The following is a 26,508-nucleotide window of genomic DNA, read 5'->3' on the forward strand; positions in this document are numbered from 1 at the left end:
TAGTCCAGTTCAAATCTAGTTTACTTGTGACATTCTTAAGCTATTTGGGGATTTGTATTTGTGGTATAGATATTTGCCACTGACTCTTTAGTAAAGGATAGCAATTGTCTTGTGCATAATTCTGTTTAACCTATTGTATCTTTTTTATGGATTTTCCAGATGCTTAAAATATCTAAAATTATGTGTTACACAATATTTATTATTTCAATTCATGATCTGCATTGATTAATATGTCTAGCCAGGGATAGAGAACTAAACTAAACTGAAATCAGTCTTCACAGAACAAATCCCTTTAATAAAAGGTTTTGTACTGTAAAACTTGGACTCAGTCAAAAGGCCACACACAAGGACCCAGAAGGCCACATGTGGCCTCGAGGCCACAGGTTCTCCCCACCCTGGACTTGACTCCTTAAAGATAAAATTGCTGTTATTTGTAATGGCAATAATCTGGTCCAGAATCACTGCCATAAATCCCTCTGTTGTTTAAACTTGCACACAAATCTGATATTTTGGTTGGATATTTCCTTGTCAGTATTGCAAGGTGAGTTCATCCAAACATCACCCTTGGAGGACTTGTTGATTGTATACATGCATTTGAGCTATTTCAGAGGCTATTTCTGGAGGAAAAACCAGTTCTAAATTTTTCAAACATTCCAATGACCTATACCTACTGTCAGCCCTTACTGTTGCAATACGACTTAAGGTGTGATTTTTGTTGCTGTTGCTGTCATCGGTGTCATCTGTGCTGTTGTTGACTTGGTTGAATAGCTTCAAAGCAAGCAAAGCCTCAAAGCACATTCTACACAAATTACCAAGATCACCATTTTAAGTATTAACATCTCATTTTGCATTGCTTTTCAATGGGTTTCATATTTAAATTAAACTGAGACAAAATACATTTTTTTGCTATTAACATTCTCTGGATTATTGAATAGAGGAAAAATAACTGCTTTTAAACTTCAAGGAAAGTATTTGGACATAAATTCATCCTCTGTAGGCTCACTGAAAGTATCCTAGGCACAACTGACTGGATGGTAGGGATTACTGCTATTGTTTTGTAGTTGTTACTGTTAGATTCCAAATTTTTTGGCACATTTAAGCAAGAAATGTTCCTGGGGGAAACTGATAGCTACTAATATTTTGCACCTTATGAATCTGCACAATATTATAGTATTAAATAAAATCACTAATACATTTTATTTGTTAGTTACCGCAATTTGGTGGGAAATTTGGGGTGTAAATTCACCAGCTACAGTATAATCGAAAACATGAAAACTTCAGTGGACTGGAGATCCCTAAGAGCATAAACTGTCTTACTTTCCTTTGCATTCTAAACTTTTCATACAATAGCTGTTAGATAGGAGGAGAATAAGTAGTACTTTTGACTGAAAATTTTGGCACTTTCCAGGAGCATACAAGAGAGCAGGGTTGATACAAATCTCATTCTGTCTGTGCAAGGTCTTGTCCTCTGCTAGCAATCTATATGTTGAAGGCATTTTGTTTGAGTAGCTTAGAGATTTAAAATGTTTGGGATGGTAAAATCTATTACAGATATTGTTATTGCAATGGATTGATGTTATGTCTAAATGATTATGGAAAACAATTTGATCTGTAATGTTGGTTTGCTTCCAGTTCAGTTTAGTAATTGAGTTCTCTAAGAAATGTTGAGTTTGTCGTGGTTTCTTTTTGTCATATGACAATTTACTCTTAACCAGCAATTCATGTCTTGTTATCTATTCTATAGAAGCCACATTTTCATAATCTTTCATGATGTGTTGTACTTTGAAAAAATATTTTTATTTCATTCGATTATTTCCCAATTACATGTAAAAACATTAATGTTCACTCAAAAGAATGTGTTCCAAATTCTCTCCCTCATTTCCATGCCTCCTCCCTCCTTTGGAAGGTAGGCAATTTAATTTCAATTATACATGTGAAGTCAAGCAAAATAAATTTTCATTTTAGCCGTGTTGCAAAACAAAATACAAGCAATGTAAAATAATATAAATAAAAACAGTAAAAAGAAGTATGCTTCAATCTGCATTAAGGTGTCATCAGTTCTCTCTTTAGAAGTGGATAGATAGCATTCTTTGTCAAGGGACTTTGGAACTTTCTTGGGTCATTTTCTTGATGAGAGTAGGTAGGTCTTTCTCAGTTGATTATCCTATTGACCTTCTAAGTTGCCTTTAGCTTTTGTGGGTTGAGAAGTCTGGAAACTCCACAGCTGCAGGTGATCCAGTCCTCTCAGGTCTGCTCCAGGTTCACTAGGCCTGTTTTGCCTGCCCGCCACACTGAACTGCGTTTTTCCCCCAGCCCAGCACTACACACCTTTGTAATTAACCATCCAGTTTGCTTCACTCTGCCTTTTTGTGGGTTCTGCTGCTCTAGAATTTGTTTAGAGCCATTTTTTTTACAGGTATTTGGAGAGGTTTGGGGGAGAGCTCAAGCAAGTCACTGCTTTTACTCCGCCATCTTGGCTTTGCTCCTCACAGTTGATTATTCTTACAATATTGCTGTTGTTCTGTACAATGTTCTTCTGATTCTCCTCACTTCACCTTTCCATGAGATCACGTTAGTCTTCCCAGGTATTTCTGAAGCCATCCTGCTTGTCTTTTCTCATACCATAACAGTACTCCATAAAACAAGTAAGTGGCACAGTGGCTAGAGCTCTGCTCCTGAATTCAGAAGACATCCACCTGAGTTCAAATTTAACCTGAGACACTTACTAGCTTTGTCACCCTAGGCAACTCACTTAATCCTATTTGCCTCTGTTTCCTCAACTATAAAATGAGTTGGAGAAGGAAATGGCAAATCACTCCAATATCTTTACCAAGAAAATCCTAAATGTGGTCATAAAGAGTTGCACACAACTAAAATGACTGAACAGAATCATTCCATCATAATCATAAATAATAACTTGTTCAGGCATACGCTAATTAATGGCATCACCTCAATTTCCAAATCTTCGCCTCCACAAAAAAAAGAGCTGCCATATATTTTTATATAGATCCCCCCCCTTTTCTTTGATCTTTTTGGGATACAGACCTAGTAGTATTTCTTGGTCAAAGCAATATACAGTTTTATTGCCCTTTGGGTATAGTTCCTAATTTTTCTCCAGAATTATTGGATTAGTTCACAAGTAGACCAACAGTGCATTAGAGTCTCATTTTTTCCACATCCACTCCAGCATTTGTCATTTTCCTTTTCTGTCATGTTAGACAATCTGATAAGAATGAGGTGGCATCTCACAGTTGTTTTTACTTTCATTGTCTAATCAGTAATGCTTTAGAACATTTTTCATGTGAATACTGATAGAATTGTTTTTTCTTCTGAAAATTGCATTGTCATATCCTTTGAACATTTATCAACTGGGGGATGGTTCTTATTTTTATAAATTGTGCTCAGTTTCTTATACATTTGAGAAATGAGGCCTTTATTAGAGAAGCTTGCTCGAAATTCCCCTCCCCCTGTTTTGTTTTTCTTCTAATTTTAGCTGCATTACTTTTATGCTTGCAACATCTTATTTTTTTAATTTTATGTAATCAAAATTATCCCTTTTACTTCCTATTATCTTTTCCATTTCTTGTGTGGTCATAACTTTTCCCTTATTGATAGGTTCCATAGGCACATTTTTCCATGCTGCCCTAATTTACTCATATCATTCTTTATTTCTAAATTATTCCCCATTTTACTTTATGTTGGTAGGTGATATGAAATGTTGCCAATGCATTGTTTCTGCAAAATTCCTTTCTAGTTTTCCTAGCAATTTTTTTGTCAGATGTTGAGATGTTACCATCAAAGATTGGATCTTTTGGGTTTATCAAACACTAGATTACCACAGTCATTTACTATTGTGTATTATGTACCTAATCTATTCCACTGATCCACCACTCTTCTCTTAGCCACTACCAAACTGTTTTGATGATTACTGCTTTGTAATATCGTTTGAAATCTGAAAATGCTAGCCTACCTTTAATTCCTTTTCTCTTTATTGATTCCTTTAATATTTTTGAAATTGTGTTCTCCCAAACGAATTTTCTTACTATTTTTTATATTTCTACAAAATAATTTTTGGTAGCTTGATTTGTATGGCACAAAATAATTAAATTAACTTCAGTAGAATTATTGTCTTTATTTTATTGATTCAGCATACCCGGGAGCAATTAATATTTCTGTAATGGTTTAGATCTGTCAGTATCTGTGGGAAAAAAAAGTGTTTTGCAACTGAATTCATATAATTTTTTGGTCTTTCTTGTGAGGTAGTCTCTCAAGGATATTATATTGTCTGCAATTTTTTTTTTGAGGCAATATGAGTTAAGTGATTTGCCTAAGATCACACAAGGAGTAAGAGTCTGAGTCTGGATTTGAACTGAGGTCCTCTTGACTCCAGGGCCAGGGCTCTGTCCTCTGTACCACTTAGCTGCCCTGTCTGCAATTATTTCAAATTCAATTTCAATTCTATCCTTTGCTGCTGGGTTTTGTTGGTACCATATGGAAATGTTGATGATTTATGTGGGTTTGCTTTATGCCCTGCAAATTTCCTGAAGTTGTTCATTGTTTCAATTAGTTTTTAAGTTGATTCTCTGGAGCTCTCTAAATATGCCATCATATCATCTGCAAAAAGTGAAGGTTTTGTTTCCTCATTGCTAAAAATAAATAAAATTAAATTAAAAAGTTATATTGTACTTTTAAATAATTTATACATATTTTAAACTGATTAATATATTGAGGTTACTTAAGGATAACCATGCTCTAATTTTCATTTGTTGTAGTAACAGTAATAGTAATAGTAGTAGTAGTAGTAGTAGTAGTAGTAGTAGTAGTAGTAGTAGTAGCAGCAGCAGCACTATTATTCAAGAGAACACTGAATGTTAGTAAGGTAAAGACTAAAAAGATTGATATAATTAGTTGGCCTGGGCCCTTATTGTTCTTGGCCAATTTTTTTTCTTCTCCTGTCATCAGCTTCATTTCATATCCCTCACCAGGAACATTTAAAACTTGTTTCCTCTCTCTTGATAATCTTGAGTATTCCCTGATATCTATTCTCCATTCAAGGAAACTCAATATACTTCAAATTATACCTGAGTTTTATCTTCTTCTTTCACTGTTCCTCAAATTTACATTATTGCTTTCCTAAACTTCTAAACCAAGGGTGAATCAATGACCTCAAGGCCACATATGGTCCTCTAGGTTCTTAAGTGAAGCTCTTTGACTGAATCCAAACTTCACAAAACAAATCTCCTTAATAAAAGGATTTGTTCTGTAAAACTTGAACTCAGTGAAAATGCTGCACCCAAGAACCTAGAATGCCACATGTGGTCTCGAGGCCACAGGTTCCCCATCACTACAAACACTACAAGTCATTCTATCTTCTTCTGATCACAGAGAAAACAAGTACCCTATACCCCCATCCATCATGGGAGGTCCTGGATACAACTCAGGTGGAAGTGATACATACAGATAGCTTGGACGGTTTGGGTAACTTCCACTGGCTGCTAGCATAGACAAGCACAGGCTCCATTGGGCATGTAAAAGTACCCATAAGCTCCTTTGGGGACTTCACCTCTGGAGGCTTGGCAGCCACCTGTAGCATTCACTGTCTAAATTCAATGGCACCCCCTGCTGCAAAGGTCAATTTTCCTAGTTGTGTCATTGATCAAATCACTTTACACTTGTTCCATTACTTTGCCCCAGAAATCATGCTCTGTTCTTATGTGTCTGTATCTTTTCTTCTTCTTCTATCTATTACTTTCCATATGTTTGTAAACCTCTTCAAATTTCCATTCTCCTTTTTAAAGAAAAAGAAAAATAAACTGTATGTAGTATGTATGTATACATGTACATATACTGCATGCATATGTACATAAATGTGTGTGTGTGTGTGTGTGTGTATTCTGTGGATGTTTTTATGATTTTTTCTCTTCCTGCACCAAGTTGTGCCCCAGGTTTCTGCATGGGCACTGAGTTGTGTGGTGGCACATCACATTACAGGCCAAGAGGCTCTGAAGACTTTAGCACTCTGACCTGAGCTACCAGACATGATCCTGATGAGCAGTACTCTGAAACTCAGAGATTCAAAGTGGACTGACCTGAGGAAGTCTGTGCAAGAACCTAGGGGATATGTGGCAAGAATAAGTGGGTCAAGCAATCTCACTGAAAACTGCAGGGGGGATGGAAATTGGCTCTAGCCCTGGTACAAAGCTCCAATACAGCAATGAAACCTGAAGAGATGATCAAGGCAAAGAAATCTCTCACCAGTGTAAGAAAAGGTTATTACTCTCCCAAGTCCCCCAAGGGAAAAAAAAAAAAAACTAGCATAGTACTTACTCTAAGCAGAGAATCAAGGGGAAATTTTATTTTTAAAAGGACTACATGAATATCTATAAGAAATAAAGAAATAAAATGTGTATGTGGGGGAGAAATTCTTGAGAAAATAATTTGAAGGAAAATAAATATCTTGGAATGAAAATGACAAACTTTTACTAAGTTACAGACTTTGAAAATTATATTAGACAAATAAATAATCAATGATTTTGTAAGATAGCAAGACACATTAGAACAGAATCAAGAAATTGAAAAAGAAAAGGAAATGTAAGGTCTTTCATATAACAACTGACATAGAAAACAAGTTAGAGAAAGAATTTAAGAATCATTGGACCCCTCCTAAAAAACATGATTTAAAAAAAAAAGAATATTTGTAGTACACATTTTAGAGAATTTTGTGAGTAAAGTGTTTAAAGAATGTTAATATACTAGGAAAATAATAATAATAACATTAATAAATATTAGCTTGATTTTTTTTTTTGCTAAGCAATAGGTTAAGTGACTTGCCCAGGGTCACACAGCTGGTAAGTGTCAAGTGTCTGAGGCCAGATTTGAACTCAGGTTCTCCTGACTCCAAGGCCCTTGTTCTATCCACTGTTCCACCTGGCTGCCCCATAGTAGCTTGATTTTCAATCATAAATTCCTTCTTGGTACTATCCACCCATTGCTCCCATTTCCACCATTTGAGACCAAGTAGCATAAGACGTCTCCGTCTTCAAAATGGCAACCTTTAAATATTAGATGAGAGTTATTTTATTCACCCCTATTATTTTCTTCTTTAGGCTAAGCATTCCCTATTTTTCAATATATTCTTATAATCATAATCTCAAAAACCTTTGATCTTCTACTTCTTTTGCCCTAGGTGCTTCCTAAGTTATTAGTGTCATTCCTAAACTGCAGCAGGCAGAAGTGAGTACAATCTGGCAAATATGATCTGATTGGGTCAGAGCACAGTGATCATAATTTGTCAACCATCACCTCCCTAGTCCTGGAAAATCTGTGTCTTCCAATGTAACATAAGACTGAATTAAATTTGTTGTTGTTCATCCTTCATTTTTGAAGAGGACCAATGATATCATGAATTGATTTCTTGGCTTGTGCATGATTTAGATTTAATTAAGGCAGAATTGTACGAAGTTCTTAGCCTCATTTTCTCTTCCAGAGTCATTGAAGTCCAATGGCAGTACAAAAATCAGGGTGACTGGTGATGGCCCAGGATGCAGTTGATTACCATGTCACTTTCTGTGTCTCTTCAAGCTGTAAGCATGTCACACTGACTGTTTCAGCCACCTTCATGGGCTATTGGAGCAAATTTTTCTCATCTGCCCATTCTACTGGGAGAAGCCTTCACATTCCTGGGGTAGAGGCATCCCTCTTTATCATCAATGGGTTTGAGGCCCATTGGTTACCCTTAACCTGTTTTAGGCAGTCTGCAAAGGTGGTTTGATGGGATGTGGCCACTATGTATGCCATAGTTTCTTAGAGCCATAACTTCAACCTTACCTCTATCTTTTATTGATTGATTGATTGATTGATTTACTTATCTTTGTATTTTATGTTTCTCTAGCAGCTATCTCTGTGTCATTATTATCCATCCATCCATTCATCCATCTATCTATCTATCTATCTACCTATATGTCTATCTGTCTACCTATTTTTATGTAACCCATTTCAGTTTTGGAATCTATGAAATGAACACTTGTCTGAAAAGCATTTACTGATGCACTACATTGATATCTGATTGGAGAGGGCAGAGAGTGGACAAGAAAGAACTCCTCCCAGATCCTTCATTTAAGGGGCATGCCCAGGGAAGCCATTTCAAAATTTCCCATTGGATTACAATACTTCTGATTTCCTCTGCAAGAACTGATCCTCACCCCCTGTCCTTGTGCTCCTCTCTTCTCACCCTTGTAAGCTTCCTTTCATATGTTGTCTTCCTTTATTATATTGTGAACTCCTGGAGCTGGACTGTCTTTTGCCTTTTTTTGCATACTCCATGATTAGCAGGGTGCCTGCCACATAGTAGGCAATTGTTGGCACAGTGGATAGAACATTAATCTGGAGGTAGGAAGACCTTAGTTCAAATTCCACTCTAGAGATTTGACATCTTCTTACCTGTGTAGTAATTGACCCTTAACCTCTGTTTGCCTCAGTTTAATCAACTATAAAATGGGGATAATAAGATCATCTATATCTCAGAGTTGTTGTGAGGAACAAATGACTTGATATTTGTAAAAGTAATCATTTAATGTGTGCCTGGCACATAGTAGGAAGAATAAGTCCCTTATTCCCTTCTGTGATACACATAAAAAAATTCTTGATTGACTAATTTGTTCTCATGACTATAACAATTCTAGTAGGTCATAAGGAGGTATAAGATATTATTTTTAACTATATTTTGTTCCATTAAATATTTCCCAGTTACCTGTAAAAAATTTAATGTTCATTTTTTAAAATTTTGAGTTTTGCATTCTCTCCCTCCGTCTCACTTCTTCCCCACTCCTTGACAAGGAAAGTGATATTATATTGATTATACATCACAAAAAGTTATGCAAAACATATTTCCATATAAACCATGTTGCAAAAGAAACATACATGCAATCATGAAAAATAAAATAAGAAAAGTATTCATCAGTCTGCACTCAGAGTTCATCATCATCTCTCTCTCTAGAAGTAGATAGCATTTCTTTCAAAAGGTATTGTACTTTTGAGGAACTTATTTGGAGTGATAAAATAATTGCTTAAAAAACAAATTGAGCTCTAATCTCTGTTAATACATATAATAGAAATTTAAAGAAAGAAGACAGCAATGTGTGATGGGATATTTAGAGAAGACATTTTGGAAGAAAATATACTTAAAACGGGCCAGGTAGAAATGTAAAGTTTGATTAAGTGAGTGGCACGATGGAGGGCATGGCACGTAGCAACGTTGCATTCACAAAGGCTGGGATATGGGAATGATTATGACATTTGGGGAAGGCAGGAAGGAGACCTCTATGAAGTTCTACCTGTAATTGTGGGCAATAGGTGGAATATGTAGCATAAGCCCAGATTATGGAGGACCTTGAAAACCATGAGGAAGAGTTATGACTTAAAATAATGTGTTATGTTTTACAACGTGATTGGGACAGGATAGATTCTTTGGAGGGAGAGACTGGAATCCAAAATGTGTGAAAGAATGCCTTTCCTCTTGGTGGGAATGATGCCCATTTAGAGTTACAACAACTTTAGAATACTGCCTATTATAGAAATATGCTTGAAGAACGAGAAGGAAGAATCACAGCTCGACTTTGGATGTTGTCACCTGAATGAGATATAACAAAAGTGGACATGGTCAAGTAGGGATAACCTGAGCTGACAAAGTACTGACCATTGTGTATGTCAATCAATGAGTTACTTCTACTATGACAAATGAGCTGATAGCCACAAGAATTTTGTGGGCAGCCAAGAAAGTTCAAAGTTTCATAGATATGATCTGTAACAAAACTTGGAAATCATCGGACCCCCTTCAAGTTCTTTTAAGACAAATTTAGCAAAAACAAAAATGGAAGCTTAGAAACATTGAGTGCCTTGCTCTATTTCTCACAGATAAGAAGCAATTGAGGCTGGCTCTATCCCTTACAGTGGGGTTTCAGAGCCAATGTGATCATACCTTTCAAAGCTCAGTTTTGCCTCATTTGTTTAATATGACATACTTTTAATTATCTAAGCTATAAACTGATGGTATTGTGAAATCCCCCAAAAGACCTAATGCTGGGGTGTTATAGCAGCATAAGATGGTTGACTTATGACTCTCTGTGTCTCTCCTCCTAAAGAGATGTGTCTCCTTGCCATTAGTGGAAAATCAAATTCATGTCCCTCATAACTCCATTCTCTTGCTCTGGTAAACAACAAAGCATATTTTTCTTTTTCTTTTTTTTTTGTACCTCCTCCTTTTTAATTTAGTAACTTTGCAGTCAGTGTGGGAGAATGTAAATAAAATGAGTAGTGAGCGTTGCTGAATGTTCTTGGATGCTCCAGAGCTTTCCCACCAAGGGCATATATTTATGTATGCATGTAGATCTTATTTATTTTTTTCTAATTTATGAAGCAAAGGGTACCCAGCTTGGCTGTTAATGTTGAGCAATAAACATGAAATCTTGCTGTGATGTTCTCAAACATTTGAGAACTTCCCAATAACACAGAAGCAGTTTTTCATTTTGTTTTCCTCTTCACAGTTATATCATTAGAGATGATACTGCAGCAAGACATGACTCCGATTCCAAGAAGGAATGAATTTTATTGCATTTTATTTTTAACTTAAAGAACCATAACACCAAGGTTATGTATAATTTAAGCCAGTCTATACAATTATTTTACATGTTATATGTCACCACCTCCCAATAGAATATTAGAGTACAAGCCCCTTAAAAATAGTGATTGTTTTTGTTTGTTTATTTTCTCTTTTTCATCATTTTCTCTTTGCATTTCTAGGGACTATCACAAAACCTTTATTATAGCAAATGCTTAATAAATGATTATTGGGTTGGATTGGTTTATAGGCTGATTATGAAATAACTACATATACATTTGAATCAATTGATTATGTTGTCCACATAGCACCAAAAAAATTGTCTTTTCTCATTCAAATAGACTAAACCATAGATTGTTACTTAGAAAGAGAGTTGGTCATCATCTAGTCCAATGACATTATTTTTACCAATGTCAAAACCAAAGTTTAGGGAGATTAAGTGACTTTCCCAGGCTCACATAGGCAGAATTGAGACTCAAGTAGACCCAACCCAGGCAGCTAGGTTGTGCAGTGGATAGAGTGCTGGGCCTGAAGTCAAGAATGCTCCTCTTCCTGAGTTATAAGTTGGCCTCAGAAACTTTCTAGCTGTGTGACCCTGGGGAAGTCACTTAACCTTGTTTGCCTCAGTTTCCTCATCTGTAAAATGAACTGGAGAAGAAAATGGCAAACCACTCCAGTATCTTTGCCAAGAAAAACCCTAAAAACGAGGTCCTGAAGAATCAGACTGAAATTAGTTAATAACGAAAGACACAACCTATTTCATCCTCTTGAAATATAATGAATATTTTAATTGTGGTGGAAAAATGCTAATTTTCTGCACACAACTTCTGTATACAATTGTATTATACAAAACATCAAACATAGACAACCAAATGCAATCTTTCTAGTTCCCTTGTATTATTTCTTTTCACTAATTTTTGGAAACATTTATATGCAGCAATTAACTTCTGTGGCCAAATCAGCACATTTTCTAGTTATATTCTTAATTTGTCCGAACAATGACAATTTTCAATGCTTTAGAACACATTTCTATTCTTTCGGAGTAAAGGAACTCCTCAATCATACAAAGGCAATATGTATGATGAAAGAATTACAGATTGGCAAAGTTGACTGAAAGTCTTATACAGAATGAATTTCAGACATGGGGAAATCCTGGGCAAAGTATCAGAGATTTAAAATATAAATTATTTAGGGCATCTAGCAGGAAAGCATGGTTATGACAAAGGATTCATGAGGGAAAGACATATGTAAAGTGATGAGTTAAATTTTGACCTAAACTCAGCTGAAGTTTCTTGAATAGAGGAATGATATAGTCATTCATACACTTTCACAATATAAATTGTGGTAATTGCATAGAAAATAGACTGGTTTGAGGAAAGACTACAGGGAAGGGTATCAATTGGTAAGCTATTATACCAATCTATGTGGTCAGTGATGAGGGTTCAAATAGGGTGATGGCACAAGAAGAAATATGGCAGGAAGTAGGGATGCAGAAAAAAGAGAAAGTGAAATGAGTAGACTTGGAAAATGGGTGTGTTTTGGGGTAAGAGGGAGAATGAAAAGGCAAGGATGATTCAGAGGTTGCAAAACTGGGTGACTATATTAAAGGGATAAGCCTTGCCAGACTTAGGCGAGTTAGGAGTAGAAGTGGCCTTTGAGGGAAAGACAATGAGTTCTCTGTTGTACTAGTCTCTGAGAGTTTTCCAATTCAAAATTTATGACCTTAAGCCTGTATTTGTGATTTTATATAGAACATATTTCCTGATTATAGGTAATCTTTGTGCCAAACAGGTTTTTTTGTCCTTTTTTTTTCATTTTCATGGATAAAGTGTGTGTATTTGTGCTTGTGTGTGTGTGTGTGTGTGTGTGTGTGTGTGTGTGAGAGAGAGAGAGAGAGAGAGAGAGAGAGAGACAGAGAGAGAGAGAGAGAGAGAGACAGAGAGACAGAGAGAGACAGAGACAGAGACAGAGACAGAAACAGAAACATAGAATCAAAAGTTGTCCTAGGATCATTGATTGAAAGATGCAAAAGATGTAAAGAATATCACTTCTTGCTCTCCTATTTTATAGTTGAAAAAATTGAAGGATAGAAAAATTTAAGTGACTCAATCAAGGTCATGCAGCCAAAGTAGCTGTGCCAAAGGAAGAATTTGATCTTATGTTACTTGACCCTAAGTTCAGTGCTTAAAGCACTAAAGAAGACGTGCTTTACCAAAGTTTCTGAAATTGATTTTTTTAAGTAAGGTGACAGTAATGAAGAAGGAAAAGCTTGCCATCTGTGATGCTGGCAGACAGGAAACCCCATGTATCCAGAAGGCAAGAGAATAGATCAAAATCATGCAACTACAGATTTCGACCTCATCTAGTCCAATGTGTGACCAAAAAAGAACCCTCAGTGCACCCTGTCTGATACCTGTTCATTCAGCTTAAGTTTGAAGGCATCAGGGTAGAACTGCCTAACACGTGAGATAGTACCTTGCTTTCTACTTTCAGGCAGTTTTACTTATTTACTAATAAGTAAAGCTGACATTAAACCTAAACTCTCTTGCTGGATATCTCTACCTATTATTCTTAATGCTTCACTGTGGGCCCCAAATTAAACAAATCCTTTTTAAAATGTGAACTTATTCTGAGCATGGGCTATTTCATTACCTTTCCTTATATTTCCCATGGCATAGTACTTGGCATTTATTATGACTTGACTTAACTCTTTCATGAAACAGCACCTAAAATTCTTGAAAACAAGCATTGTTTTCACCCTATTGAGTTATCTCTTTAATCAGTCAATTAGCAAGTATTTATTAAGAAATTCTAATATGTCAGGTACTCTGCTACCATAACTGAGGCAAAGAAAAGGAAAAAAAAAACAGTTCCCAATGATCTTCATATAGCATGGACTTGAAACCTTTTATCATTCTTGTTGCCCTCTCTGAGGGTCTTGAAAGACAAGTTTTACCAGAATCCTTCCTAAACTGTAGTGCCCAGAACTGAATATATCACTCCATAAATAACCTGACCAGGACTGAGCAGTGCAAGATTATCTCCTCTTTATTCCTAATATTGTGCCTTTTTGAATACTAAAAGACAAAATGCCAAAATCAATCAGATTGAGATGAAGCCCTAACCAGAATAGCATGCTATAATCAAGAACAGGGTCAATGAATCACAAAATTATTGCAAGGTTAGAGTTTGACTAGTAAAGGCTAGTTAAAACACGATTATCTCCTCAAGAACCACAACAAATTCAGGCATCAGGACAAAAGCCCAAAGATGAATGATAGCCACTAGGTGGTGCATTATTGGAACTGGAATCAGGAAGACTAGAGTTAGCATACTAGCTTATGCATTTGTGAGTTATGTGACATCGGCAGGTCAGCTTAATATTCCTAATCTCCGTTATCACATTTGTAAAATGTTTATCATAGTGGTATCTTCCTCACAGGATTTCTTTGAGGATCCAATGAAATGACTTTTGTAAAGCTCTTAGAAAACTGTGGCACAAAATATAAATCCCAGCTACTGTTAGAGGTTTGGAGCCAGGTAAATGGAAACCAACTCAAGTAATGAGTTACAGAGAAATGCCAGAATATGTTGCCATACTCTCTCGTTATTCAACAAACATTTATTAAGCTCATACTATGTGTCAGGCACTGCGCTAAGCATAGAGGATAGAGAGAAAAGTGAAATTAATCTCTGCTATCCAAAAGGTTTACATTCTAAAGAGCAAAACAACATGTATATGCATAAATATATAACAAATTAATTTTTGGCTGTCCAGGATAGAAGTGGACTGGCATCTTGTTGTAAGGAGTTGTCAAAAAAAGAGTTCATATAGAAGAAAGCATTTGAGATGAATTTTCAGGAAGATCAGGCTTTCCAAAACGGAGAAATCAGTAACAAAGTAACTCCAGGCATGTTGGATAGTCAGTCCTACCATAACAGAAGGTGATAGTTTGAATGCCAAGTGGAAAGAACAGTGAGTGAGCTATTATAGCTTGATTTAGAGTGTGAAAAAAGAGTAAAACATAAGAATGTTGGAGAGTTGGGAAGGGGCTGGTTTATCAATAAGAGTACAGATAAACACACACACACACACACACACACACACACAATCCTAGAAATAATAAAAAGCCAGTGCAATTTATTGAGCCAGTGATTTTACTGAGTCATAGAGAGGTTAAAGGATTTGCACATGGATAAGACATTTGGTTTAGAAACATGAGCTTAGCTGACCAATTTTCCTTTCATTTCTTAAAATGTTAAATCTACTTATCAGCAGAATTTCAGAGGCTTCTTTTCTTTTTGTTTTTATATTTTTTTAGGCAATTGGGGTTAAGTGACTTGCCCAGGGTCATACAGCTAGTGTAAAGTATTTGGTCTGAGGCTGGATTTGAACTCAGGTCCTCCTGACTTCAGAGCTAGTGCTCTATCCACTGCACCACCTAGCTGCCCACAGGGACTTCTGAAAAGCTTTGGAGAAGAGATATTGAGATAGGAGGCAAAAGGTTGAATAATCTGGATAAGAAGATACATTCTGCAATGTATCTCTGACCTCAATAATGATTGTGTTCCGACACTGTAACAGCAGCCATAGTCACAGCAAGAGGTCAAAATAGACATGTTTTACATTTGTATATTTTTTGGGAAATGTCAGTAACAAGAAAATAATGGTATACGATAAGAGCTCCATTTGGACAGTTTGGAGTTTAGGGGTAAGCACTTGTTCACGTCAATAATAGGGAGATTGCTTCTATGCCAAACATTTGAATTTATCCATTACGTCCTTATAGAGCAATCTTTCATCCCTAGAATTAAGTATGAATACTTCAAGTGGAAAAACAAAATCCAATTAGAGTGGAACTTAAAACATTTAACAAAGGTGATCTCTGCTTGTTTTCCTACTTGGCTTCACTTTCTTTTCAAATAAATATGACCGCAGAAAGGTACTATTGTAATGAGGTTCAGGCTTTGGAGTAATCCCAAGGGGTACTGCTGCAATCTCTGATAACCAATAACCAGGCTTCCTAGTTACAATGGTTCTTTTTTACTGTTTTCTAGATTTAAGAAGTAAATAATGAGGTTTAAGAAATACGCATGCATATATATATATATGTATATATATAATATATACATATAACACATATATACACATATATACTCAAATACACATACACATACATAGACACATAGATACATATGGATGTATATATACACATATACCTATATATGTGAACACATGCATACACAAATATATACATACATAAATATGTATATATGTATGTGTTAAATATACATATATATATGTATATACATACACACACACACATATATATATATATATATATATATATATATATACATGCATATATATGTTTCTAAAATAGCACAGTAATGAAAATTCTATTTACATGTTAAAAGCAGAGGAGTGAAGCAGGAGGGATTCTACCACAATGTGTCAATAGCCTTTACTCCCCTTATAACTCAGTTTGAATGGGGCCTGATAGTTCTCCTGTTCTAACACATGAATTCTCTGTCTTTTGATAAAACTAATAGGATGCTCACTCGATCTAAATCTCCCGACACAAGAGAATGGAGGGGAAATCTTTATTTATTGGGGATGCTTATTTAAATACTACCAAGTCAAAGAGACAGAGCAGTGAATCCTACTTTTGTCATCCAGCAGTAGTTTACATTTTTGAGAGGCCACATTTCATACAATCCATATTTCAAGCAATCTTGATTCCAAATAAAGGAACAAAAAAGGAGCAAAAGAAAGTAAGGCCCTTGGAAGACTCCCATGGAAGTTATTCAAAGTATGTGAGACCTATACTCTAAGGCCTGAATCAGCCTAGCATATGAGATTTGTTTCCTTCATGGGATTTTGCTTCAGGGCTAGATTGCTTCCACAGGCTTATCCTCTTTACCAGGAGTTATTTCTAAGATGAAGGGAATCTTAAGCAGCAACAGTAGTGTCATCACAACAGTTCAATGGTTGTAATTATGACAGTGAATGGACCATTTATTTTTATCTTTATTATAAACATTCTGGGCCTATTGAAATTGTGTAAGTTTCTTCAGTTTGAAAGGGTCCCTCCGAACTCTTGGTTACTGCTTTCTCTATGTTTATCCCTTAAAAAGGATTTTATTTTCTTAATAATTTAATTAAATCACTTGTTCAAGTCCTACGAACAAAAAAAGAATGGTGTAAGATGACCTTTTTCTTTCTGATCAATCAAGGAGACCTAGAATGAACCTATATAGGAAGACTGAAGCTGGAAATAGAGAAATAATATACTAAGAAATGTAAGTTTTTCACAAAGAATTTGTTTCTCAAAGAATTCAATTGTTAAACTTTATAGAACAGACCTACTCTGGGTCTCTGACTACAGAAAAAATGCCAGCCAAAATGATAGAAATTACATGTTACAGAAACATACACGTGTGTGTGTGTGTGTGTGTGTGTGTGTGTGTGTGTGTGTGTGTGTGTGTGAATATGGCATCATCCGTGAAACTAATTAGTATTCTCTGTAACTGCTGGCGATATTGAGCCATTTCTTGATAATCATTTAACAATTGTTTGCATTTATGTAGTATTTGTTACTGGAAAAATGCTGTTCTTAACATGGTCCTATGGAATAGATCCTACATAAAAAAAAGCATAAAATACTGACTGTTCATATATAAAATTGTGTAGTAGATAAAAAGAAAGCATCCTAACAGCAACAACAATGACAATTACAACAACAAGACTATAATGGATATTGAGAAGGAACAGATTATTTTTGTCCAGGTAATATGGAAAGGTTTTTGTCCAGGGACAGTATCTGAACTGACTATTTAAGGAAAATAATACTTCTGAAAATAGAAAAGGAAAGGAACTGCAATGCCTAAGTGAACATACTAAAGGTGAATACAGGTTTTTGGAACAACAAATTGTCCAATTTTATTGGAATACAGAAAATGTGTGAGAGAGTAATGTAAAATAAATTTGCAAAAGTAGATTGGTACCAGATTTTAGTGGACTTTAAATGGTAGAGTTAACATGCTTAGTTTTATTTTTTTAATCATAAAAATTAGGAAAGCAATAGAAAGTTTTTGTATAAAACAGGAATGGAACAAGCTATGATCAAGGAATCAGCCATGAAAAAAAGAATACATTCCAGCCTTGACAAAGGGAGAGGATGGATGAAGGTATCAGGAAGTTTTGTGTTGTGAAGCTAAAAGAGGGAGGTAATAAGGAATGAGCTTTAGGAGTTAAGAGCCTGACATGGTCAAGAGAATAATAGAGTGTAAATCAAAAGTCAAATAGTATTTGTTAGCTGTCTATGCTTCATCAGGGTCTGTTCTAGGCACCTTTCTACAGAAAAGCAAAAAATAAAACAAAATGAACAATAAAAATCAAGGAGCATATAGTCCAATGAAGGAGACAATATGAAAACAGCAACTGGCCAGTTGTTCTGACATTAAAAAAGAAAAAAAAAGATTATTATGGAATTTTGACAGATGGTACATTTGGAAATGATAGTTATAAACCAGGAATATGCTGATTTCTTCATGCCACATGTAGGTATTGGCCTCCATGTGTGATTGACTAACAATAGAGAATGTAGCCAAAGATAACCTGTCCATAGGAGAAAACTGGGTTTCACAGATTCACAAAATTTGAGAATTGAAAGGAAATCCAAAAGGAAGTTAGTTCCAAAGTAAACCTGAAAATGGTTCCTACTATAGTAAATGTGACGAGTGATGATCCTGCCTTTGTTTGAAGGTCTTGAGGAAAATGGTCCCCAAGCCCCTCGTGGGCTAGCTCATTGCACTTTAGGTTAGCTTCAATTATTATGAAGATTTTCCTGGCATCAAGGCTACATTGGTTTCTTTTCAAGCTCCACCAATTACTGTCAGATTTGCCCTTCAGTGCCCAAAAGAACATGTTCAGTCTCTCTTCTCCAAATACTTGAATAATGTTATAATGCCCAATAAGTCTTCTTTCCTTTCCAATAAATTTCAGTGAACATACAACTATTGTGACTTTGAATTTCTTACTTAATATCTTGGGGTGATAGTTTCTCCATGTGTAAAATTAGATGGACAAGAACATGAGCCTGGACTCAAAGTGAAGTTTCCATAATACAGGCCTAATGATTTTTCCACTATAGTATATTGCCTTACAGGAATACACTCCTGGTACTGCTTATACCAAACTCTGGATAATTTGACAGCTATTCTTTAGCAGACCAATGGTGCCTGAAACTTTCATGGCATTTACTAAAGTGTTCTCTGAAAAAAATCAGGTCAACAGATATTTTATTAATGTCCTAACACTATCTTAAAAGTAGGCGAGATAAAGAAAGTGAAAAGACAGTATAAAAAAAAAAGGCCCTGTTCTCAAGAAGGGAACTTTTTTTTGTGTTATCTGCATGGGGTTCCTCACTCTATGTTATGAACCTATCCTTACTTAGCCATTACCATAGTCTGCACACGGCATGTGATAATTGAACTTACCTAACACAAAAATCAGTAGCAAAATTATGTGCCATCTTCTCTGCTCTGTGGTCTGTTTTCTTGATAGTATATGGACACAGACAGTCCATGACTTGTTGGATAACCAGTTCCAGAAATGTCAGCATTTGGGACTGATATATGTCTCAAGGGTAATCTATATAAACCATCCTAGGCTGGGGCTATAACATCTCCTTTTCTAATGAATTATTCTCCCTTAGTCCAGTACCCAATATTATTTGGAGGAGGTTGGAAGGAAGTCCTTTGGCAAGGAAAATCCAATATAGCAAATCCAAAGGAATGATTGGAATCCCAAACTTTCAACAGGAGGATGAAGGATCATATGAGTGCATTGCAGGAAATCTGAGAGGAAAGACTACTGCAAGAGGTCAACTGTTTTTCTATGGTAAGTCAGTCATATTTTTAAAACCTTATGAAACATTGTATAATATTCATTACAGTAAATAGTGGAAGTCATTAGCATGTTCTGGGAAGCATCATGGGAGAAATAAGGAAGATGTATTTCCAGGTTAGGATGCTTACTGCTATGATTAGCAGATCAGAATCGCCATCCTTAAAATATGACTTTAATTTCACCATGGTCTATGCAAGCTATTGTTTATTATAATTGCCATTGAAAATATCAGCTGTGTCATGCTAAAGCTATAAAGGATTATAATTCAAGGTAGAGCAGAATCCAATATATTTCACATAAAACATTCAGAAGCAGCCTATGGCAATCTTAATTATATAATTCCAAGGGGGATTTATAAATAAAGAAAAAAATGGGTGAAAAATAATGCTAAGTTGAGGGATAGACAACGTTGAGTTCTATTTAAAGGCAGTATATACACATACAAAGTCAGGTAATTATCTAACTATTTTTAACCAGAGAAATACTATTTTCTTAATTATCAGCAAGTTCTTTTTTTTTTTTTTTCAAAACAGCCATTGGGATATGAGTCATTTGCTTTATCACATTTTCTCTTATATCTTGGGATTATAGAAATGAATTTTTAGCATAATATGAACATTGCATTAATCATTATTATATTTTATTTTCTTAGCTTTAGCCCATCATTCCATGTTTTGAAAATATTTCTGAAAATATTAGTTTATTGTTTAATGTATGTGAGAATGCAAGTTTCCTTTATAATTTATGTTTCTTCAGAATAAGGATTGTTTCATTTTTGAATGTTTATTTTGAATGCCTAGTTAGTGCTGGACATATTGCACTAATCTAATTAATTCTGACTGACAAATTGATAGGTTGATTAATTATTCATCCTAATTATTTTTCCTCTGAAATTTTATACAAATTTAAGCATTCATGTAAATCAGTCATAAAAGCACAGCATAGAAGTAGACCAACAGCAGTGTCTTGAACCACTCTGCTAGAGCTCTTACCCTATGTTAACGTTAATCTATTGAATATCAACCACCTTTTGAATATATGGAGTTGACAAGGAAAAAAATCAGATTACTCTTCTTTAATACACACTTTTCCATCTTTTCAGAAGGATCTTATGGGAAATTCTGCTAGATACTGTGCTATAATTCAACCTATCATGTCGATGATGTTCACCTAATCCACTAGTAGTCTAACCTTACTTAAAAACAAACAAAACCCTCCAAAAAATCAATAACAAAGAAGAAATAAGACTTAATCTGTCATAGCATTACCATTATTCTCAAGCTATCATTTGACTCCTCTATCACTTCAGTTACTTCATCTATATAAAATTGTGTTGCACCAGATGGCCTCTAAGGATCTTTTCAACCTTACACTTGTGATACCAGGGTCCTTTGTGTTATTGTCTAGTGCTTCCATTGCTAAGACAACAATAATGTGTGCTAGAATTTTAACAATTTAGTTATGAACCAGTCTGTTCTTGATTTTTATCTAGACATCAGCTTTTACAAATTGGCCTGTAATTTGAAATATTCATATTCATCTGCTATTTAAAAATCAGTTCAATATTCTATGGCTACAATGTCATAGCACCAATTACTTGATTTCTCATGAAGTCATTAGTTTCCATTTGTTCCAATTTGATTTTCAAACAGAAGACTCAGTAGAAGCATGAAAAGGTAAACAGAAAAGAGAATCCTTAAGGGACTTTTTAAGGTCAAATTGTTTACATTCCTGCATGGAAAGATGATATTTGTAATTCATGAGACCTTTGTTAGTATTACGGTAGCTGGAGGGAAAAAATATATGTACATTTGTATGTATATATGTATGTATGTATGTATGTATGTATGTATAGATAGATATAGGACACAGGGTGAGTTTAAGATGAAGGGGTGATATCTGGAAAATAAAATTAAGGTATGAGAGAAGAGTACACTGGGAGAAGGAGAAAGGGAGAGATAAAATGGGGTAAATTATCTCACATAAAACATACAAGAAAAGGCTTTTACACTGGAAGGGAAGCAGGAGAAGGTGAGAGGGAATGAGTAAATCCTATTCTCACTGGATTTGCATTAAGTAGGGAATAAGATACACACTCAATTGAGTATGGAAATCTATCTCACCCTATAGGAAAATAGGGAGGAAGGGATAAGAGTGCAGGGAGATTATAGAGGGGAGGGCAGATTGGGGGAGAAAGTTATCAGAAGCAAACACTTCTGAGGAGGGTCAGGGTCAAAAGAGAGAACAGAATAAATGGGTGGTGGGGTAGGATGAAGGGAAATACAGTTAGTTTTTCACAATATGACTACTATGGAAGTGTTTTGCATGACTACACATGTATAAACTTTTTATCGAGTTGCTTACCTTCATAATGAGGATTGGTGGGGAGAGAATAAGAAAGAAATTTGGAACCCAATGTTTTAAAAATCAATGTTAAAAATTGTTTTCATGTGTAACTCGAAAAAATATATACATGCAGTGGGGTATAGAAATCTATCTTGTCCTACAGGAAAATAGAAGGGGAAGGAGATAAGAGTAAGTAGGGCAGAGATAGAAGGGATACTCAGAATGCATGCCATCTTGGGGTGGGGGGAAAAATGTGGAACTCAAAATCTTGTGGAAGTGAATGTTGAAAACTAAAAATGAATAAATATGTTATATATATATATATATACACACATATGTATACATGTGCATATATATACATATACATACATACACACATATAAGAGAATGTTTCCATTTCATTCTCTATATATATACATATATGTATATGCATATACATATATATACACACACACACACACATAAAATGAAATGGAAACTGTTCAGTTTTAACAGAATCTTATGAGGGTGTCCAAAGTCTCCTTCCTTTGATAAACTATTGCCCAAGTTAATGAAAGAAATTGCATATATTACTGCAAAGATTTATAGTCATAAGGAAAAATGTTCTAAATCACTATTTATTGGAGAAATGCAAGTTAAAACAACTCTGAGGTACCACCTCATACCTATCACATTTGGTAATAGAACAAAAAAAGAAAATTTGAACACAAATACATTGTTGGTGGAGGTGCGAACTGATCTAGACATTTTGGAAAGCAATTTGGAACTGTGCCCAAAGGGCTATAAAAGCAATACCACTACTAGATATGTATCACAAAGACAAAAGATATTATAAAAAATAGTAAAGGACATTCATGTATAAAATTATATCTAGAAACTGTTTTTTGTGGTAGCCAAGAATTGGAAATTGAGGAGATATTCATCAACTGGTGAATAGCTGAACAAGTTGTCCTATATGAATGTAATGAAATGCTATTGTGCTATAAGAAAAGATGAGCAGGTGGATTTCAGACAAGCCTGGAAAGACTTACATCAATAAATGCTGAATAAAGTGAGTAGAACCAGGAGAACACTATATACACAGTAACAGCAACATTATGTGATGACCATCTTTGATAGACTTGGTTCTTCTCAGCAATACAATGATCTAAGACAATTCCAAAAGACTCATCATGGAAAATGCCATACAAGTCCAGAGGAGGGACTATGGAGTCTGAAGGCAGAATGAAGCATACTATTTACTCTCTTTTTTTTTTCTTTCTCGTGTGTGTGTGTGTGTGTGTGTGTGTGTGTTTATGTGTGTATGTGTGTGTGTGTTTGTACCTTCTGTTCTGACTCTTTTTTCACAACATGATTGTTGTCCTTTGTTTTTGAAGAGGACCAAAATGGCCTTAGGTCAAATGACAGCACTATGTTAGAGATACAAAGCTTCTGACTGTTTCTGATCAGACAAATATGAGCTCAAAACGTACTACCACAGGTCAGGCACAACTAGTTCATGTGAACATGTGAGAAAGATTTTCTAAATTTATTTATCTCACAAATCTTTTGAGCAACTTCAGTTCTACTTTGCTGATAGTGCACACCACCTTCTCTGATGAGGGCATGCCATACTGGGCAGTCCTATGCCAGTGTCTCTCATGTTATATAATCAATTCCAAAGTTCTTAAGAGAGACTTTGAAAATGTCCTTGTATTGGTTGTATCTGAACACCATGTGAGTGCCTGACTTGTGAGAGTTTCTACATAAACTAGTCTTTTAGGCAAGCATATGTTTGAATAAGGCCAGCCCATTAGAGTTGAGCTCTCTTAAGTAGACTTTGAATGCTTGGCAGTTCAGCCCAAGAAAGGACCTTATTGTTCAATAACTTATCTTTCCAGGTGATCTTTCAAATCTTTCTAAGACAATTGAAATGAAAGTAATGAAGCTTCTTGGCATGGTGCTGGTATATTCTCCAGGTTTCACAGCAATAACAATAAAGTCAGCACAATAGCTTTTCAGACTTTTGCTCACTTTGGAAGACAGTGTAATATCTCTTATCTCCCACACTTTCCGTTGGAGTCTCCAAAACACTGATCTACCTGTGGAAACATGTGTATCAGCATCATCATCTACATGTGCATCACTGTAAAGTATGCTGCATGGTAAGTAAAACAATGTACAATATTCAAAATTTCCCCATTTTCCATAACTGATAATTCCATATATAGATGGTGTGGTGCTGGCTGGTGAAGAACCTCCCTTTTCTTGGTGTTTATTGTTCAGCCAAAATTAGCACAAGCAGCAAGAAATCAATCCATACTTTGTTGCATTTAAGCCTCTGAGGCTGCATTGACTGTACAACCTTCCATTAAAGTTCTTAGAAATTATATGTATTATCTTCTCATATAGAATGGTACACAATTTAAACTTATGAAATCCCTTATACTTTCTCTCTCATGTTTACCTTTTTATGCTTGTCTTGCATTTTATTTGAAAGTCAAATTTTCTATTCAACTCTGGTCTTTTCATCTGGAATGTTTATATGTCTGCTATTTTATAAAATATCCATTTTTTTCCCTTGAAGGATAATACTAGGTTTTTCTGGGTAGGATACTCTTGGTTATAATCCAAACTCTTTTAACTTCTGCAATATCATATTTCAAGCCTTCTACACCTTTCAAATGTGTAGTTTTAAAATTCATGCATAATCCTAACTGTGGCTCCATGATATTTACAGCTTCTGCTCCACCTCACCCAACCTGGCTTCTTGAAGGTGTATTTTTTGTTTGCCTGTTTTTGATTTTGTTTTCAACCTCAGTCTTCTGGATTTGGCTATAACATTTCTGGGAGTTTTCACTTAGGGATCTCTGTTAAGTGATGATGGGTGGACATGTTTCATTTCTATTGGGAGGTTTTCCTTGATAATTTCTTGAAATATAATGCCTAAATACTCTCTTTGCTCATGGTTTTCAGGTAGCCAAATGATTCCTAAATTATCTATCCTCAATCTATTTCCTTAGGATAATTGTTTCCTGATGGGATATTTCATATTATCTTCTACTTTTCATTCATTTAAAAAATTTTTGCTTCATAATTTGTTGATTTTTCATTGAGTCACTAGCTTCTACTTGCCCAATTCTAAATTTTAAGGAATTTATTTTCTTCAGTGCCCTTTTTTAACTCTTTTTCATTTCCATTTGGATAATTCTGCTTTTTAAGGAGTTACTCTGACCAGTGGATTTTTTTTTACCTCTTTTTCGATTTGGCTAATTTTGTTTTTTAAAGTGTTATTTTATTCAGTACTTTTGTCCCTGTTTTAATAACCTGTTGATTATCTTTTGTTTCTTTTCCTCCTTTGCTCTCATTTCTTTACCTAATATTTCCTCTCCCACTCTTATTTGATTTTGAAAATTATTTTTTTTAGCTCTTCATTAAATTCTGGTTGGGCTTTTGTCCAATTAATATATTATATTCCTTTGAGGCCTTGCTTGTGACTACTTTCACTTCATTGTCTTCTTCTCAGTCCATAGTTTGATCTTTCCTGTCTCTATAGAACCTTTTTAAGGTCAAGTTCTTTTTTGTTGCTTGCTTATTTTCTTTCCATTTTTTCTTGAGTGTGAACTTTATGATAAAATAATGCTCTGTTGGTAGCCTGGAAGGGGGAGAGGTATGTCTCAAGCTTCAGTTTTTGTTTTTTGTTTTGTTTTGTTTTGTTTTTTTCCCACTACTGTTTTCAGAAGTAGCTTTGGGGGCTTGGATATTATTATTTTCCATTTCCTTTTGAAGTTCAACTTTAGCATCAGTTGAAGAGTTGTATTTTTTAGAGAGAATTTAATTTCTCACATTCATTATTTCCCTATAGTTTTGGGAATGGGAACTGAGAAGGAATTGTTTCTTTTCAATAGATGCTGCAATTGTAATAAAACAGACTTCTTTAATCGAGAATCCTTTGTTAAATGAAATTGTAGGGACTCAACTGGGAATTTTTATAGCAGCAGGATATTAAAGGCTTTGGCCAGGTTTCAAAGGCAGATTTTCCACTTCAGTAGTTCACAACCAACATGAAGGTTGTAGCCAAGGGAACAACAAAGCTATGTAGCTATCTAAAAACTCAAATACAGAACTCTCAGATTGGTAGCACTCGTCAGTAAAAGATGCTGTGCCCAATCCAATTGAGCTACTGCTTCTTCCACACTAAATTAGCTGTGTAGAAATCCCAACAGGCTGCTGACCAAAACAGAATGTGTTTCCCTCCTCTTACATCACATATTAATCAATTGTGTTTAAGCCCCAGTCCACCCCCCAAAAAAAAGAGAAGTGGAATATTAAGACAATTTTCTGGGTAATTTAAAGAAAATTTGTTCATCCCTACTATCTGGCTATTTCAAGTAAATGTGTTTTGTCCTGAATTATGTAAACAATTTATTTAATTTTTTTACTTTAATTGGTGTACATCAATGTAACTTTTTTTTTCAATTTTCTGAAGGGCTATATACACCTTCAAAACAAGCAATTAAGGTTCACAGTATCTCCATTATTTATATGTTATATGCAATGTAATTATTACAGTGTTTAATATACAAACCAGGAAATATTTATGTTATAATTATACATATGTATATGCATATGTGTGTACATAAGAAATCAGAAA

At 35.1% G+C, this 26,508-nt stretch overlaps 1 pseudogene; it reads left to right on the forward strand.

Annotated features, from left to right (window-relative positions):
* The window catches only part of LOC110195631 (contactin-6-like), a 278,594-nt pseudogene that overhangs the window by 109,182 nt on the left and 142,904 nt on the right, over nt 1–26,508 (forward strand).

This window comes from Phascolarctos cinereus, unplaced genomic scaffold (genome assembly GCF_003287225.1).
Source record: "Phascolarctos cinereus isolate Bilbo 61053 unplaced genomic scaffold, phaCin_HiC Scaffold_4;HRSCAF=312, whole genome shotgun sequence".
NCBI lineage: Eukaryota > Metazoa > Chordata > Mammalia > Diprotodontia > Phascolarctidae > Phascolarctos > Phascolarctos cinereus.